Below are 18,959 nucleotides of genomic sequence, written 5' to 3' on the forward strand. Positions count from 1 at the left end.
TTTCTCCCGGCAATCTTGATTCCAGCTTGTGTTTCTTCCAGTCCAGCATTTCTCATGATGTACTCTGCACAGAAGCTAAATAAGCAAGGTGACAATATACAGCCTTGACGTACTCCTTTTCCTATTTGTAACCAGTCTGTTGTTCCATGTCCAGTTCTAACTCCTGCTTCCTGACCTGCATACAAATTTCTCAAGAGGTAGGTCAGGTGGTCTGGTATTCCCATGTCTTGAAGAATTTTCCACAGTTTCTTGTGATCCACACAGTCAAAGGCTTTGGCATAGTCAATAAAGCAGAAATAGATGCTTTTCTGGAACTCTCTTGCTTTTTCCATGATCCAGCAGATTTTGGCAATTTGACCTCTGGTTCCTCTGCCTTTTATAAAACCAGCTTGAACATCAGGAAGTTCACAGTTCACGTATTGTTGAAGCCTGGCTTGGAGAATTTTGAACATTACTTTACTAGCGTGTGAGATGAGTGCAATTGTGCGGTAGTTTGAGCATTCTTTGGCATTGCCTTTCTTTGGGATTGGAATGAAAACTGACTTTTTCCAGTCCTGTGGCCACTGCTGAGTTTTCCAAATTTGCTGGCATATTGAGTGCAGCACTTTCACAGCATCATCTTTCAGGATTTGGAATAGCTCAACTGGAATTCCATCACCTCCACTAGCTTTGTTCGTAGTGATGCTTTCTAAGGCCCACTTGACTTCACATTCCAGGATGTCTGGCTCTAGGTCAGTGATCACCCATCATGATTATCTGGGTCATGAAGATCTTTTTTGTCCAGTTCTTCTGTGTATTCTTGCCATGTCTTCTTAATATCTTCTGCTTCTGTTAGATCCATACCATTTCTGTCCTTTATTCAGCCTATCTTTCCATGAAATGTTCCTTTGGTATCTCTGATTTTCTTGAAGAGATCTCTAATCTTTCCCATTCTGTTGTTTTCCTCTATTTCTTTGCATTGATCGCTGAAGAAGGCTTTCTTATCTCTTCTTGCTATTCTTTGGAACTCTGCATTCAGATGCTTATATCTTTCCTTTTCTCCTTTGCTTTTCGCTTCTCTTCTTTTCACAGCTATTTGTAAGGCCTCCCCAGACAGCCATTTTGCTTTTTGCATTTCTTTTCCATGGGGATGGTCTTGATCCCTGTCTCCTGTACAACGTCACGAACCTCATTCCATCGTTCATCAGGCACTCTATCTATCAGATCTAGGCCCTTAAATCTATTTCTCACTTCCACTGTATAATCATAAGGGATTTGATTTAGGTCATACCTGAATGGTCTAGTGGTTTTCCCTACTTTCTTCAATTTAAGTCTGAATTTGGCAATAAGGAGTTCATGGTCTGAGCCACAGTCAGCTCCTGGTCTTGTTTTTGCTGACTGTATAGAGCTTCTCCATCTTTGGCTGCAAAGAATATAATCAATCTGATTTCGGTGTTGACCATCTGGTGATGTCCATGTATAGAGTCTTCTCTTGTGTTGTTGGAAGAGGGTGTTTGTTATGACCAGTGCATTTTCTTGGCAAAACTCTATTAGCCTTTGCCCTGCTTCATTCCGTATTCCAAGGCCAAATTTGCCTGTTACTCCAGGTGTTTCTTGACTTCCTACTTTTGCATTCCAGTCCCCTATAATGAAAAGGACATCTTTTTTGGGTGTTAGTTCTAAAAGGTCTTGTAGGTCTTCATAGAACCGTTCAACTTCAGCTTCTTCAGTGTTACTGGTTGGGGCATAGACTTGGATTACTGTGATATTGAATGGTTTGCCTTGGAAACGAACAGAGATCATTTTGTTGTTTTTGAGATTGTATCCAAGTACTGCATTTCGGACTCTCTTGTTGACCATGATGGCCACTCCATTTCCTCTGAGGGATTCCTGCCCGCAGTAGTAGATATAATGGTCATCTGAGTTAAGTTCACCCATTCCAGTCCCTTTCAGTTCGCTGATTCCTAGAATGTCAACATTCACTCTTGTCATCTCTTGTTTGACCTCGTAAAGCAATGAATGATTTATTGCAGATTTATGCAGTTCACAAATTTGATTTTTAGAAATTTTATCTTCACCTAAATTGCTTATGTTGCTAGAGTCAGACACAACTGAGTGACTTCACTTTCACTTTTCACTTTCACTTTTCACTTTCATGCATTGGAGAAGGAAATGGCAACCCACTCCAGTGTTCCTGCCTGGAGAATCCCAGGGACGGGAAGCCTGGTGGGCTGCCGTCTATGGGTCGCACAGAGTTGGACATGACTGAAGCAACTTAGCAGCAGCAGCAAATTGCTTATGATAATTTTGACAAAGACAAGTTCCTCAATGGTTAAACTTTGAGTTACCATAAGACCCAGGGATCTCACTCTTAGGTAGAGACCCAAGAGAAATGAAATAAAAATATCTCAGAAAGAAAGAAAGACATACTTCTACATAAAAACTGGTACACAGATGTTCATAACAGCATTATTCAAAATAGTGAAAAAGTGGGAAAAGCCCAAATGTTCTTCAACTGAGGTATGGGTAGCTAAAATGTAGTATATTCATAGAACAGAATATTATTCAGCAGTTTTTTTAAAAAGTTCTAATATGTGCTACCACATGAATAAACCTTAAAAATATGATAAGTGAAGGAAGCCAGTCACAAAAGAATGCATACCATATGATTCCATTTATATGAAATATCTAAAATAGGCAAAATTAGAGACTGAAAGTAAGTTAGTGGTTCCTTGGGACCAGAGAGGTTGAGAGTTTATGGAGACTGATTGCTAAGGGGCATGTGGTTTTTTTGCAGTGATGAAAATGTTCTAAGATTGATGGTGGTGATTGTCACATATACAAAAAAAAAAAAAAAATCACTGCCTTATACAATTTAAATGGGTAACTTGTGTGATACATATAATATCAGTGAATTTGGCATATAAACAAATTAAATAAATAAATAAACTCATCTGAACTAAAATAAAATGGAGAACAAGGCAAAGGTTTAAATGGAAGTTTCTAATTAGATATTTATATGCTAGTCAATTGTCTTTAGATCCGATGTTCCTAAAACTACTAGTCTTCCTGCCAGTACCACTTCAATCCCGTGTTCCTGGTCTGGTCTTCAAGGAGAGAATTCATCCAACAGACCTCTAAGAAGGACCAGCTAGAAGCCAAGCATTTTGTTAGATGATCAAGATAAGACCTCTGTCCGCCAGAGTTTGGGGATCTTCCCTCATAGCTCAGTTGATAAAGAATCTGTCTGCAAGGCAGGAGACCAGGGTTCGATTCCTGGGTTGGGAAGATCCCCTGGAGAAGGAAATGGCAACCCACTCCAGTATTCTTGCCTGGAGAATACCATGGAGAGAGGAGCCTGGTGGGCTACAGTCCATGGGGTTGCAAAGCAGTCAGACCCAACTTAGTGACTAAACCACCACCCACTAGAGTTTGTAATCTACAGAAATTGACATGTGTATTTTTGTACACATGCAGTGAGTCTACCAAAGGGATCGATTAATTTGTCATAGCTGATTTTTGGCAACATGACACTAAGTCACAGGCATTTCATTTTCTTTCTAAGCACTTGTAAGAACAAATCACGTTTAATTTTTTATTTTGCTGAGACTCTTCATCACCTTCATTGTTTCAATATATTCCCTATTCCAACTCTTCCCATTTTTTAAAAAAAACAGGGAAAATGTTTGGTAGCTCCAGTCTTGAGCATTTTTCTCACTGCCTGATGATTTCTCCATCAAAAGGAGTTTGGTAAACAAAGAGCTGTCAAAAATCCAACTTGATTCAAGTGCACCAGGAAACATATTCATGAATGTTTTTAGCAGTATTTTTCATAAAAGAAACAATACAACAGTAGAATGATTAAGTTTTCCATACCATGGAATATTGTATAGCAGCGAAAATGAATAGATCAGTTTTCATGGGTCAATGTGACTGAATTTCAAAAACTAACATTGAGTCAAATAAGCAAATAATGCAGTATTTTTTCATATAAAGATCTAAAGCAGGCAAAGCCATAAAAAGGAACAAATTTGAGTCAGTTCTAGTGAGGTGTATAAACCTCACTTCACTCTGTTATACAGAGTGTTATACAGAGTGAAGTAAGTCAGAAAGAGAAAAACAAACGTTGTATATTAACACATATATATGGAATCTATCCTGGGAAAGAGAGAGGGCAGAAGGAGAAAGGGCTGACAGAGGATTAGATGGTTGGATGGCATCACCTACTCAACGGACATGAATCTGAACAAACTCCAGGAGATTTTGAAGGATAGGGGAGCCTGGCTTACTGCAGTCCGGGGAGGGGGAGGGGGAGGTCACAAAAAGTCGACACGACGTAGTGACTGAACAAGAACAACCGTGGAATTTTACAAAAATGGTCCCGATGAACCTATTTGCAAGGCAGCAACAGAGATGCAGACGTACAGAACAAACTTGAGGACACAGCCGGAGAAGGAGAGGGTGAGACCAACTGAGATCCTAGCCTTGAAACATATACGTTACCATATGTAAAATCGATGGCCAGTGGGGATTTGCTGTTTGAAGCAGGGAACTCAACCCCCTGCTCTGTGACAATCTAAAGGGGTGGGAAGGGGCAGGAAGTGGGAGGGAGGTTCAAGAGGAAGAGGACATACGTATACCTATGGCTGATTCATGCTGATGTATGGCAGAAACCAACAAAATATTGTAAAGCAATTATCCTTCAATTAAAAATAAAGGAAAAAATTCTCTTAGACATAAGTATTATTTTAATTTTTTAAAAAAACAGACAAAGCTAAATACACTATTTCTTGATAAACTCACACACACACACACACACACAGAGAACAAAAATAAGGGTGTGATCAACACAAAATTCAGGACAGTGGTAATCTGGTGGGGTGATGGTGGAGACAAATAGACACAATCTAAATGACACGCAAGGAGCTTTAAGAGTACCAGCGATGTTCCATTTCTTGGCATAGATAAAAGGTGTTCCTTGATTTTGTTGTTTAAAGTATCCATATAGAATTTCACATACTGCTTGTATATTTTACAATGTTTTAAATTACAAAAACAAACAAGCAAACTATAATAGAACACCAACATTATACCAAAAAGGAAACAACGGATCTTTGTTCTGGCTGGTGCAGTTTCTATAGGCCTCTGCCGTTTGTGCACATATCATTCTGGTTTATTAGTCTGTAATAGATTCTACATTAACTGGATTCTGAAATTCAGTACTTCTTAAAATATATAGATTCCTTCATCCTCAAGGAGCTTTGGAGTCTGGCAAGACATTCGAGACGGAGGATTCCTGGACCCTCCAGACGGCTGCCAGGGCGCAGGCGCACTCCTCCTATGGCATGGTTAGAACCCCCAGTGAAAGCGAGGTCATGGAAGCAAGCAGAAGATGCATCCTGAGGCCTGATAGCTTCATGTATTAAATCTGTATCCTTGGACATCAAAAATCCCAAAAAATGGGGAGTGGCGGGTCACAGTCGTCCCTTGGGCAGACAATAATGGAAGAAGCTCAATCCTCCCACTCATCACACTCATAGATCACGCTTGCCGACACCTGCCTGGACGGAGGCCCGGAGGAGACTTTGGCTCAAGACTTGCCTTCGCATTTAGTGAGCTGGTTTATCTGAAGTGCGCTGACAGCTTCGGGATGGAAAGAAATGGACAGTACCCACTGACTTCAAGGCTCTTTCTCTCCCTCTGGCAAACCAGGCAGACAGATTCTAAGTGCCAATTACAGTCAGTTCTAAACCCAGCAGTCACGGTATCATTTGTGTCTCCAGCAATATTCAAGTGCCTGTTCTACAAGAAGTAATACGTTTACCCAATAGAGCTCCACGTAAGAAGGAAGAGCAACGAAAGCTTTTAAACTCTGCCCTAGTCACGCTCCCAAAAAGGACATATTAGAAAAGATGGGTAAACAGGAGATCTCAGACACTCTAGAATTTTTTTTTTTTAAATAAAATTAAGGTTTCTTTGCTAATGGCAAGTTTACACAAGCATGCAGGTCAGTGGTCTCCAAGGTCAGCCATCCTGGAGTGACTGTCCCAGAATGAATTCACAACTCAGGAGTCTTGCTGACAAAGGAGCTCTCTGCTGTTTCTGCTGAATCTGCTTGAATTTGCTAAGCCATCCCACCATTTCCACTAAAATCTAGGACAGGTCTCAAGGCCAGAGTGTGGTTAAAAAGGGGAAAGTGGAAACATTTGTGCCTAAACCCCTATACCTTCCTAACCAGAGTTAGGAGACCCCTCCCCATCCCCAGTGTGGTAGAGAGGGCAGACTAATGATTAAGCTTTGGAGTCAGTTGGACCTGGATCCAACTGACCTGATCAGCTGTCAGTCCAAGTTCTGATATCATTATGACCTTGAGTACACTATATACTGTCATCTGTCAAACTGGAGCCTTGATGGCAACTATCTCCTAGGCCTCTAATGAGAATAAAATTAGATAAAATGCACTTGAGGAGATCAGACAGCCTTGTGATGTGCTGTACTTAGTCACTGTAGTGTCCGACTCTTTGCTACCCCATGGACTGTAGCCCACCAGACTCCTCTGTCCATGGGGATTCTCCAGACAAGAATACTGGAGTGGGTTGCCATGCCCTTCTCCAGGGTATCTTCCCAACCCAGGGATCGAACCCAGGTCTCCCACATTGCAGGAGGATTCTTTAAGTTTGAGCCACTAGGGAAGCCCACAAATATGGGGTGGGTAGCCTATCCCTTCTCCAGGTGATCTTCCCGACCCAGGAATTGAACCTTAGGCGCATAGTAAATGTTAAGTTAATAGCAGCTTATTCAATCAAATACAGTGGAACTGCTGCCCTCCCATCCCAGCCTGCTCCTCATTTTAGAATCCAAGACGGTGAAGGAGAGAATGTCAAAATCAATAGTTGATTGACAAGTAGGACAGATGTCCTTAGTTGGCTAGAGAATGAAACTCTATTGTTTCATTCATTGACAATACCTAACCAGCATTTACTGAGCATTGGATACCACGTTAGATCTATTCTAAGGGTACCAGTGATGCTGATATTATCACAGTGTCTTAGTCCATGTGAACTGCTGTAACAAAATTACCATAGACTGGGCGGCTTAAACAACAAGCAGGTGTTTCTCACAATTCTGGAGGCTGGGAAGTCCCAGATCAAGATGATTCAGCATCTGATGTGATCCTTCTGTCTGGTTCATAATGTCATCTTCTCCCATACATGGTGTGTGAGGTCAAGGGAGACCTCCGGGGTCTTGTTTATAAGTGCACTGTCCCATTCATGCAGCCTCTGCCCTCATGACCTGCTTGCTAATACAATCATGAGGGGTTTCAGCAGATGAATTTGGGGGCAGCAGAAGCATTCAGTCTGCAACACATAGCCATATTACAGGTAAAGAAGTAAGATTGGTTACGGAGTCCAAATACTGAAGTTGGAATCTGGACCCAGATCTTCAACTCCAAGGCTATATCTTTTCCTTGGTGAGCACATCTGATCTCCTGTTTTTAAATATTAATATGCTTATTTGTTCCAAACAGATATCTCCAGTTCAGACTTCTCTGAACTTTCAACTCACACGTCCAACTGTGGTTTTGATACTTCTCATGGGATATCTAATAATTATCTCAAATTTAATTAAGCTCCTGATAACTTTTCCACCTTCTCCTACCAACCGACTCCTCTCAGAGTCTTCATCAATCTTAATAAATAGTGAAATGCAGCAGAATATGCCACTGCAAAATATGACTGTAAGAATTAAAGACAAGTCCACCCCAAAATATGCTGCTTTGGAATAGAGATTATTTTGAGCTGGAGCCACTTGAAAAACAGCAAATGGAGGGAGAGGCTTTCGCTGAACTTCCCTTATCTGCCTAAAGACAAATCCTCCAAGAGAAACTCAGTTGTCAGAGATTCCTTCCTGAAAAGTTTCATTAGAGAAAATTGACTCCTATCACAGGAGAGGAGACCAGAAGTCCCCATCATGTCCAAACAGACTCAGTCAAAATCTACCATATCTCTCGTCTGTGCTTCTAAGGGCCACTTTATCTTTTCTAAAAATCATTCACCATCATCTAACAGACCAACAACCTTCTTCTTATTAAGTTGGCATTTAATCCTGAATTCCAAAGCTATTACTTTGAGTTATTCACTTTCCCTCTGTTTCTCCCACATATGCATGAGTACTCAGGTTAATAAACTTGTTTGTTTTTCTCTTGTTAATCTGTCTTTCATTACAGGGAGTCTCAACCTAGAATTCAGAAGTATAAAGGGAAGACTATTTTTCCTTCCTTACCATGGTAACTTCATCTTTATAGGCAAAACCTCAGGAGTCTTCTTTGGCTCCTCCCACACCCTATACCTAACATGTCAATGAATCCTGTCCCTCTCCTGAGAAACAGATACAGAATCTGACCACCATCTACCTACCCCATCGCCACCTCCCTGGTCCAAGCCACCACCATCCCTTCCCTGTATAACACTCCAGTTCCCGTACTGGCTTCAGGCTCCTACCCCTGTGACCCAGCGATGTATTTTCAACCCTGAAGTCAGAGATTTTGTTAAAATGTCAGGGTTGAAAACACATTTAGAAAAATACATTATATCACACCCTCTTCTGGTCAAAACTATCCAATAGCTTCCCATCTTATCCCATGACCTGCACAGGGACTTGCCACTCCATACTCTCCTATCTTCTTCCTAATCCTCCTCCCTCACTGGCTTCACCTCATTAAGGGTACTTTCCCCTCCCACTTCTTCACCCTTTGCATCTGCTGTTCTCTGTGTCTGGGATGCTCTTCCCCATCACCTTCAAAGCTAGCTCCCTCTCTTCTTTAAAGTCTTGATCCCAATCACTGGGCCTTCCTGGAGCACTCTATCTAAAATTGCAAAAACCTCCCCCACCCCATCCTTTTACCCTGCTCAGTTATCCTGAAGGGACACAGAATATGCCACTCCAAAATATGGCCACAAGAATTACTTGGGACTGATTATTTTTGAAAAAAAGCAGACACAACGGTACCCCACTCCCAGACCAGGAAGAGGAGAAGAATCCTTATCACCAGTGATGGCACCAAGATGAATCTGAGAAACAAACCTTACTGAATAAGCCTGTCTAAGGGAACTCTGCTCAATGTTATTTGGCAGCCTGGGTGGGAGGAGGGATTTGGGGGAGGATGGATACATGTATTTGTAGGCTGGGTCCCTTCAATGTTCACCTGAAGCTATCACAACATTGTTAATCAGCTATACTCCCAATACAAAATAAAAATTTAAAACTAAAAATAAGCCTGTATACTGTAAGCCTTCTACCATAAGATGCCCCCCCAGACTTCTTTTTTTTTGTTTTTAATTTAAATTTATTTATAAAAATATGGAACGCTTCATGAATTTGCATGTCATCTTTGCGCAGGGGCCATGCTAATCTTCTCTGTATCATTCCAATTTTCGTATATGTGCTGCCGAAGTGAGCACCACCCCCAGACTTCTTAAACTTCCACCTCCTCACAATTTATTGGCCCTAGAAGCCCCAAACCCCTTTCCTTTGTGTAGTCACTTCTCCATAATTTATCACCCTTTGTTAAAACAGTATGTAAGTCCAAATCTAACCCTTCTTTCAGTTTGTTTTACTGCTTTTCTGTAGAGTCCCTGTGCATGCAAAATGTTAAATATTAATAAAACTTGGATGCCTTTTCTCCTAATAACCTAACTTCCATCAGTTTAATTTCAAGACCCCACTTACTGAACCTAAAGGGAAATATTTTTCCTCCCCTAAAATCACTTCTAATGTTCCATATATTTTCCTTGTCTATCTTGTTTGTGGTATGTCTCCACACACTGTAAGTTCTAGAAAGGCAGAGATCATTGTCTTTTTTTTTTTTTTTGACTGTGCTGGGTCTCCATTGCTTTTGCTCAGTCTTTCTCTAGTCCTGGCAAGCAGTGGCTTCCAGGCACAGGCTCTAGGCAGGCAGGCTTCAGTAGTGTGGTGCATGGGCTCAGTAGTTGAGGCTCGTGGGCTTACTTGCTCCATGGCATGTGAAATCTTCCCAGACCAGGGATCAAACCTGTGTCCCCTGCATTAGCAGGTGGATTCCTAACCACTGTGCTACTAGGGAAGTCTGTCCCTCATTGCCTGTTTTGATCACTGCTGTGATCATTGCTTAGCACCTAGAAAATTGCTCAGCACACAATATACGTTTAATAACTATCAGTTGATGAATGAATAAATACATGAATGGAGTACTTTCCCTTACCAACTGTGCCTAGGAAGGCCGCTGTGTGAAAACTCTAGAATGCTGATGTGAAGAACTTTACGGTCATAAAAATATTATTAATCGTTGATGCAAGTAGCCAAGAAGGCAAAAGTATGGGAAATAATTCAGAGCACTGGCCTCAAAGCCAGAAGGGATATTTCTATCCTTGGTACCACGCCACTGGGCAGAGCCTCAAGCTTCTTAGGAAATGGGGGTAATTACTGTAAGAATCCACAAGTATAGAAAATATAGTCTCTAGAAATGAGACATTAAAGAAATAGATACTGAAGAAATTTTTAGGCCAAAATTCGGTCACTTAGCTGAACTTAAAGAATAAGGTGAGTAAATCACAATGATTCTTGGTCTAGGACAAAGAATTTGGGCCAAAGTGTCAGCCTACTACCAGGGAAATCCCCATAAACTGTCAAAGCTGGGGCTCTAGCCAGTAAGGGATTAACTCCAGGAGAGTGTTCCATGGGTGCTTTCCAACCACACCCACAGCTAGGCAGTGCCCTCCAAAAACCCAAAATGCCATCTTTATTCATGCCAATTTTTTGTATTTTTGAAAAAGGCTTTCACAATCCAGTTTCAAAAGGGGGAGAAAACCAGCATTAGGGAAGGAGTTTTCTCTCCCATTTGCTTCCTCCAGGACTGTAAATCCTGGATACCTGGCTGGACTCTGAGGCAGAGGCTGCAGGATTGTTCTGCTTCAAAGCAGAGTTAACTTCCGGTCATTGGCAAATCCCTCCAGTGTGTCTGTGTGTGTTAGTATCTCAATCATGACTGACTTCTGCAACCCCATGGACTGTAGACCACCAGACTCCTCTGTCCATGGAATTTTCCAGGCAAGAATACTGGAGTGGGTTGCCATTCCCTTCTCCAGGGGATGTTCTCAATCGAGAGATCGAACCCAGGTCTCCTGCACTGCAGGCAGATTCTTAACCATCTGAGCCACCAGGGAAGCCCAAGTCCCTCCCATAGCATCTACAAGAGTTCACATACATTGGTTCTTGGTATTGTCTTCTCAGATTCACATTCTTCCTTGTGTAGAAGAAATGATCTGCAACATGGAATTGTATGTATTTGCATTTTCCCTCCTTGGGACATTGTCTGGCATCCCACCCCATTTGCACTTCCTTGGTCATTTAGCTTTGTATTTAGTTTCTCTTGGGATTTCCCAGTGATGAAAAGGTGAGAGGAAGCACAGCCTCTCTCTTTCACATTTGTTTCTTCCTCTCATAGTAGTCTCATTCCAGTCAAACTGACCCAGGAAACCAGTTTAGCAAGATTGCTTTTCCCTTTGGCATTTCCTGGATGCCTTGTGGAGCTGAACTATTAATAGTAGTAGCCCAGTTTAGTGGCTGCAGGTAGACATTTACTGGATAAATGGAAGACACAGCATAACAGGTGAAAGTGTCTGGAGACTGCAAGATTCACTGGTGCTGTGCTGTGTGTGCTCAGTCATGTCCAACTCTTGGCGACTCCATGGACTGCAGCTTGCCAAGCTCCTCTGTCCATGAAATTTTCCAGGCAAGAATACTGGAGTGGTTTGCCATTTCCTTCTCCAGGGGATCTGCCCAACCCTGGGATGGAACCTTCGTCTCTTGCATTGGCAGGCAGATTCTTTACCACTGAGACACCTCGGAAGACCAAAATTCATTGAATCACCCTCCAATTCTCCAGTACCTCTGCTACTCATCTGAATAGGGAGGGATGAAATAGGGAGGCTATTTCATCAGAATAGCCTCCCTCTGACTCAATATGAGGAGAGCCTATTTGCCAAGGTAAAGGTGACTAAATTCATCTCTTCATGACCAATACTTTGGTGGATCTGAACATTTTTACTCCTTCTCCCACTAAGTTAAAGCAGGAGGTTCTCATTAAATTTAATTGAGCTAAACTAAACCCAGTCAGTGGCTATTATTATCCAAACTATCCAGGAAAATGGCATCATTTTAATTTAGTAAAATGATCAGTTTTTCTGGTTTCTTCTGCTCACCGTTTTACTTAACTGCTTCAGAATTACAGCTATTAGGAAAAGACTTTCTTTTTGGTTGCATTTTCCTATTTCTTGGGGCTTTTGCCAGTCATCACTGCTAGATAGTTGAATATTTCAATATTTCGTTAAAAATTTAATCTTAGCCTGCTTGAGAGATGATTTTCTTGTATCCTAGTAGTTAAAGAGACCCAGTCTGAAATGTTTTAATAGTACCAACATTAGTTTTGTCAATCTTATTGTTAAAATTATCAACATCAACCTTCTTTTTAAATATCCCCAGCATATAGTGTGTGGGTGCTCAGTCGCTTGGTCATTTCCGACTCTGCAACCCCATGGACTGTGGCCCACCAGGCTCCTTTGTCCACGGGATTTTTCAGGCAAGAATGCTGGAGTGGGTTGCCGTTTCTCCTATATGGGATGCTCCCAACCCAGGAATCAAACCCATGTCTCCAATGTCTCCTGCCTTGGCAGGCATATTCTTTACCACTGAGCCACCTGGGAAGCCTCCAGCATATAAAGAGACTTTTAATTGAGTGAGCTCACGTTCCTGATGGTTACTGACAGGAAACTAGAATCTAGAAGAACCATGAAGATAAATTCCGGCATTCTATTTAAGGAACAGAGAAGTGGGGACAGGGTTTCAGAAGGATAACACCAGGAATGGCTTGGGTCATCAGTGGAATTGAAGAGACTGACCTTTTTTTTACAGTAGTGTGCCTGATATCCGGAGAAGGCAATGGCACCCCACTCCAGTACTCTTGCCTGGAAAATCCCATGGACAGAGGAGCCTGGTAGGCTGCAGTCCATGGGGTCACTAAGAGTCGGACATGACTGAGCGACTTCACTTTCACTTTTCACTCTCATGCATTGGAGAAGGAAATGGCAACCTACTCCAGTGTTCTTGCCTGGAGAATCCCAGGGACAGGGGAGCCTGGTGGGCTGCCATCTATGGGGTCGCACAGAGTTGGACATGACTGAAGCGACTTAGCAGCAGCAGCAGCAGTGCCTGATATCAGGAAACTCCAGGGAGTTCTCTCAGAGCCAGAATCAGCACCATCATGGGAGACAGACGCCATTTCCTGCTTGAACTCCCCCTGCCACAAAGTGATTGCTGGTCAAGGAGACTTGAATAAGCAGCAGCTGTTCCTAAGATGCTGTGTGTCTGTTTGTCTTGTGTCCAAAAGAGGAAGCTCTGCCTCCAGTGAACATGGAAGCTGAAGTAGTAGAAAGGCTAGAACTGACACCTGGGAACACTCAAGACATTCTTCCAAATATTTCAGTGACAACCTCCAGAGGGCTTGTTTTCTACAAGCTTAATGGTAACTTGACTGTAGTAATTCCTAGGTGTTTGCATAGATTAACCCAGGCAACATTTTATCTTTTTGAATAAAAACTTCCTCAGTCAAGTCAATTTTTAAAACATTTGAATCTGCTTCTGCCAAACCAAAAAAGAGAAAATATACTGAAGCAGTTCTCAAGGAAACTGCTGCTGCTACTGCTAAGTCACTTCAGTCGTGTCCGACTCTGTGCGATCCCATAGATGGCAGCCCACCAGGCTCCCCTGTCCCTGGGATTCTCCTGGCAAGAATACTGGAGTGGGTTGCCATTTCCTTCTCCAATGCATGAAAGTGAAAAGTGAAAGTGAAGTCGCTCAGTCGTGTCTGACTCTTCGAAACCCCATGAACTACAGCCTACCAGGTTCCTCCGTCCATGGGATTTTCCAGGCAAGAGTACTGGAGTGGGGTGCCATTCTAAGAGAAAACAACTGAGTTAAAATTCCCCTGAAGCAAATAACCTACACGAAGCTTTCCTATCTTTGTTTGCTTGTTCGTGCATGCATGCTCAGTCGCTTCAGTCGTGTCCCACTCTTTGAGACCCTATGGACTATGATCACAAAATGATAATAGAAGGGGCTGCTATGAGAATGACTGTAGCTGGCTCTCTTGAGACAGACAGCCTAGTCACATATCAGCTCTATTTGAAAATCTAAACGATGCCTGCCCCAACAGTGTCTGGCATCTAATTTTTTTGGGGGGGCAGGGTGGCGGGGGCGCACTGCATGGCCTGTGGGATCTTAGTTTTCTGATTGAACCCGGGTGCTCAGCTGTGAAAGTGTGGAGTCCTAATGACTGGACTGCCAGGGAATTCCCTTGGCATCTAATGCTTAAGCTGTCCCTCCACCATTATCCTTATGTTTTTGTTTTGATTTCATCCATATTCATTCGGTGCCAAGTCAAACTCCATAGTGTTCTGCAAAAGTCTGTGACAAGGTCCCATCAGACAGAAGGCAAAATCAAGGAATCTAACATTTATAGAGCCATTGACTATGAGCCAAGTTCTGCCAGACTCTGCTTAAAGTGTTTTGCCTGTGTTACTGTGGTTACTCTTCCTTATGACCCAAGGAGGGACACACTGATCATTCTTACCCATTTTATGGATGAGCAAAGTGAGACAAATGGAGGTTAAGCCCAAACACTCAGGATACAAATGTCAGAGTCACACAAGCAGCCTCTGAGCCACCTTGTGACACTGCCTCTCACTTGGGGAGCATGCCTGCTGCTGCTGCTGCTAAGTCGCTTCAGTCGTGTCCGACTCTGTGCGACTGCATAGATGGCAGCCCACCAGGCTCCCCCATCCCTGGGATTCTCCAGGCAAGAGTACTGGAGTGAGTTGCCATTTCCTTCTCCAATGCATGAAAGTGAAAAGTGAAAAGTGAAAGTGAAGTCACTCAGTCATGTCTGACTCTTCACGACCCCATGGACTGCAGCCTACCAGGCTCCTCCGTCCATGGGATTTTCCAGGCAAGAGTACTGGAGTGGGGTGCCATCTCCTTCTCCAGGGAGCATGCCTAGAAAAGCTCAATTGGAAAGAAAATATCTTCATATTTAATTTGCAAACTTTTCAGATAGTCTATGTATTCAATCTTCAATTTATGAAAATTTATTAAATCATTCTCTGGGTTTCCCCAGTGAGTAATTTCTCATTCCACTTCACCTAAAGATTTTTCTTTTGGGGAAAAAAATAGTGTATTAATTTACATTAGTTGTCTATCCTAGTTAAACACATCATTCATGACCCAGCAATCCCATTACTGGGCATATACCCTGAGAAAAGCATAATTCAAAAAGATGCATGTACCCCAGTGTTCACTGCAGCACTATTTACAATAACCAGGACATGGCAGCAACCTAAACATCCATCAATGGATGAATGGATAAAGAAGACGTGGTGCATACTGTCAATGGATTATTACTCACCCATAAGAAGGAACGAAATTGGATCATTTGCAGTGATGTGGATGAACCCAGAGTTGGTCATGCAGAGTGAAGTAAGTCAGAAAGAGGAAAACAAATGTCATATATAAATGCATATATATATATGGAATCTAGAAAAATGCTGCTGATGAACCTATTTGCAGGGCAGGAATAGAGACGCAGACATAGAGAATGGACCTGTGGAGGTGGGGTGGGAAAGGGGAGGCTGGGACGAATTGGGAGAGTAGGATTGATATACATCCACTACCCCATGTAAAATGGGTAGCTAGCGGGAAGCTGCTGGATAACAGGGAGCTCAGCTTAGGGCTCTGTGATGACCTAGAGGGGTGGGATGGGGGGAAGTGGGAGGGAGGCTCAAGAAAAAGGGTATATGCACACACATGTGCGCGCACACACACACACACATTGGAGCAGAAACTGACAACCCACTCCAGCATTCTTGCCTGGAGAATTTCATGGACAGAGGAGCCTGGAGGGCTACAGTCCATGGGGTCACAAAGAGTCGGACACAACTAAGCCACTAACACACACACACACACACACACATATACAGCTGATTCACTTTGCCATTCATCGGACACTAACACAACATTGTAGAGCAATTACACTCTGATTTTTAAACAAATAAATAAATAATAGACTAAAAAGGCACCATTCATCTCTGCACTTTACCTTACAAGCTCGGGTGTCAGAGTATAAAACATCTATTCCATCCAAAAGTAGAAATCATTCATTCAGAGTTTATGAAATTCCAGAAATTGAAAGTTAATCAACATAAATTGCAGAACTCCCTGATGTGTTTAAGGAAAAAATATAAATTGTTTCCAGAGAAATAGTCAACTATGTAATACACATAACATTACATAGTGAAGCTTGGATCAACATCACATAGATATTCTGGGAAAAGACATGAATAATTTTATTATCATTCACTTTATCTTCAGAGGAAAAACTGGATGGTATCAGCAAAATAGTGTAACTTTTTGCTTCCTGACGGTAATTCTGAGAGCAGTGTTATTGTCAAATATCAAATGGTGGCAGTTTTTTATGTCGTAGAATAAAAGCCAGCACTTTCTACATGGAAGCGTCTTCGATGGATAAGTGCTGTTTCACACAAATGTATGAAGTTTAATGTTCACATGTCCACAGGCCAGTACCCACTAAACATGAAACAGAATTCTCATCTCTGGCATTTAGATCTGATAAACGGTGTGAGGCTTTCCCACACCATCAGAGCCGACTCGTTTCCAGCAGTATTGTTGTACAAGTCTCCACAAGAATGCAAAAGCTTTGAAACAAAACTTGGCATCCATATCCATAAGTGAACCTGCATTGTGAGGTCATGCTATTGTAACAAAGATGTTTACTTCAGCAAGTAGGAATCTGTATTCTGCATTGTTCTTCGAGTATCAACAAAGGATATAATGAGAATTTTAATAATTTTATTGAATCATTCAAATCAACTAAGTTATTTAGACCTATCCAGGAATTTGTAAGCTCCTTGTGGGCAAGAACCATTTTTGCCCTGCCATTTATTTATCTTTGTATCCTTCGTGGGATTAGCCATACACACTTACTAAAAATGAATGCACGCATGCACCCATAACGTATATATACAAGTATTTATAGTTGAAGGCAATGGCACCCCACTCCAGTACTCTTGTCTGGAAAATCCCATGGACGGAAGAGCCTGGTAGGCTGCAGTCCATGGGGTCGCTAGGAGTCGGACATGACTGAGTGACTTCACTTTCACTTTTCACTTTCATGCCTTGGAGAAGGAAATGGCAACCCACTCCAGTGTTCTTGCCTGGAGAATCCCAGGGACGGGGGAGCCTGGTGGGCTGCATCTATGGGGTCGCACAGAGTCGGACATGACTGAAGCGACTTAGCAGCAGCATAATTGAAGCAATCAGAATGTACTTTAAATAAATCCCTTTACCAATAATGGAATGGGAAGGAGAGCTCAAATGGAGGAGACAGCACTTCCAAGATCATGGTACCACTCCAGGGAAGTCCTATAGGAGCCACTCATTAGGAAAATAGTCCTGGATTTGAACAAAACACTTCAGATCCAGAGTCACTCTGCTATCCTGCCTTAGCTTGGGCAGCATGCCTAGAAGATTACAATTAAGGAGACAAACTCCTGTTTAATTTTCAGATATGCCACATATTCAACGTTGAGCTTGGATGGAAGTGTATTAAGCTCCATGTTCTTCTATGTGTCTCATTGAGTAATCTATCATCCTACTTCACCAAAAGGTTTTCTGTTTAGAAAAATAAACAAAACGCAGTGATTTACTACATTAGTAGCCTATCCCACTTAAACTGTCCTAGGGAAATACAGTTGACCTTGAACAACCAATGGGTTAAGGGTGAAGACCATCTATGGCGTCCAGTATGCGAGTATAGTTGACCCTCTGTATCCAGTTCCTCTTTATCAGTTGCTCCTCCATATCTGGGGTTCTGCATGTGAGGATTCAACCAACCGTGGATTGTGCAGTACTGCTGTATTTATTATTGGGAAATATCCACATGTAAGAGGACTCACGCAGTTCAAACCTGTGTTGTTCAAGGCTCAACTGTATTTAGAAGGTAGAACGGATGGAATAAGGGCTTGATTGGAGGAGGGATTTTAAAAAGAAAGAGAGAGAGAAAATGACAACACTATCTTTTCTATCTTGAGAAACTGGGTAGATGATGGTGCCATTTACCAAGACAGGGAAGTCTAGAGGAGATCCTTCCCATACTGGTTGTTTATAACAGGCCACTTTCACTCCCCTATGAGGTTTGCCATGAGTGTTATGGTCAACTCTTCAATTGATGCCATTGGTGTTATATTTGATTACTGCTGTTATTTAGCTCCAGTATTTCTGAAATACTGAAAAGATTGAAGGCAGGAGGAGAAGGTGATGACAGAGGATGACATAGTTGAATGGTATTGCCGACTCAATGGACATAAGTTTGACCAAATTCTGGGAGATGAAGGACAAGGAAGCCTGGCATGCTGCAGTTCGTGGGGTTGCAAAGAGTTGGACAGGACTGAGCGACTGAACAACAACAACAGTATTTCTGAAATGCTCCAAACAGTCCTGATAAAGCCAAAAAGCAGAGTGTTCTACATGGAGAATTGAGATATGCCCCAACAGCTCAGACTATCTCTCGTCTGTTTACTTTCTTATCACTGTTAATTGAAATTATGCATGATCTGCCATGCTAAAGTCTGGTGCTTCTTCAAAACCGTTAAGTTTTAATTCTAACAGATTTGAATTTGAAATGATAAACTACCTTTTCTCTATAAATGCATCCTTAATTTGAGTGTTCCAAGAATTTAGCTTTTGCATGAAGTTGCAGAGTTGGCTAACTAATGAGCTAAGGGTTCAGATGAAGCAGCTTCCTGATTTTCAACAAAGCTTATCTATCTGTTAACACATTCTTCCCAAGAATTCCTCTGGTTGCAGAGATGCCA

General features: G+C 42.1%; 1 non-coding gene across 1 annotated transcript; it reads right to left on the reverse strand.

Annotated features, from left to right (window-relative positions):
• Positions 1-9,333: 9,333 nt before the first annotated feature.
• LOC113879290 lies at positions 9,334-9,440 on the reverse strand. Its single transcript, XR_003507265.1, has one exon. It is a non-coding gene; the product is annotated as a U6 spliceosomal RNA (small nuclear RNA).
• Between the last annotated feature and the right edge of the window lie 9,519 nt (positions 9,441-18,959).

Source organism: Bos indicus x Bos taurus, chromosome 20 (genome assembly GCF_003369695.1).
Source record: "Bos indicus x Bos taurus breed Angus x Brahman F1 hybrid chromosome 20, Bos_hybrid_MaternalHap_v2.0, whole genome shotgun sequence".
Lineage (NCBI taxonomy): Eukaryota > Metazoa > Chordata > Mammalia > Artiodactyla > Bovidae > Bos > Bos indicus x Bos taurus.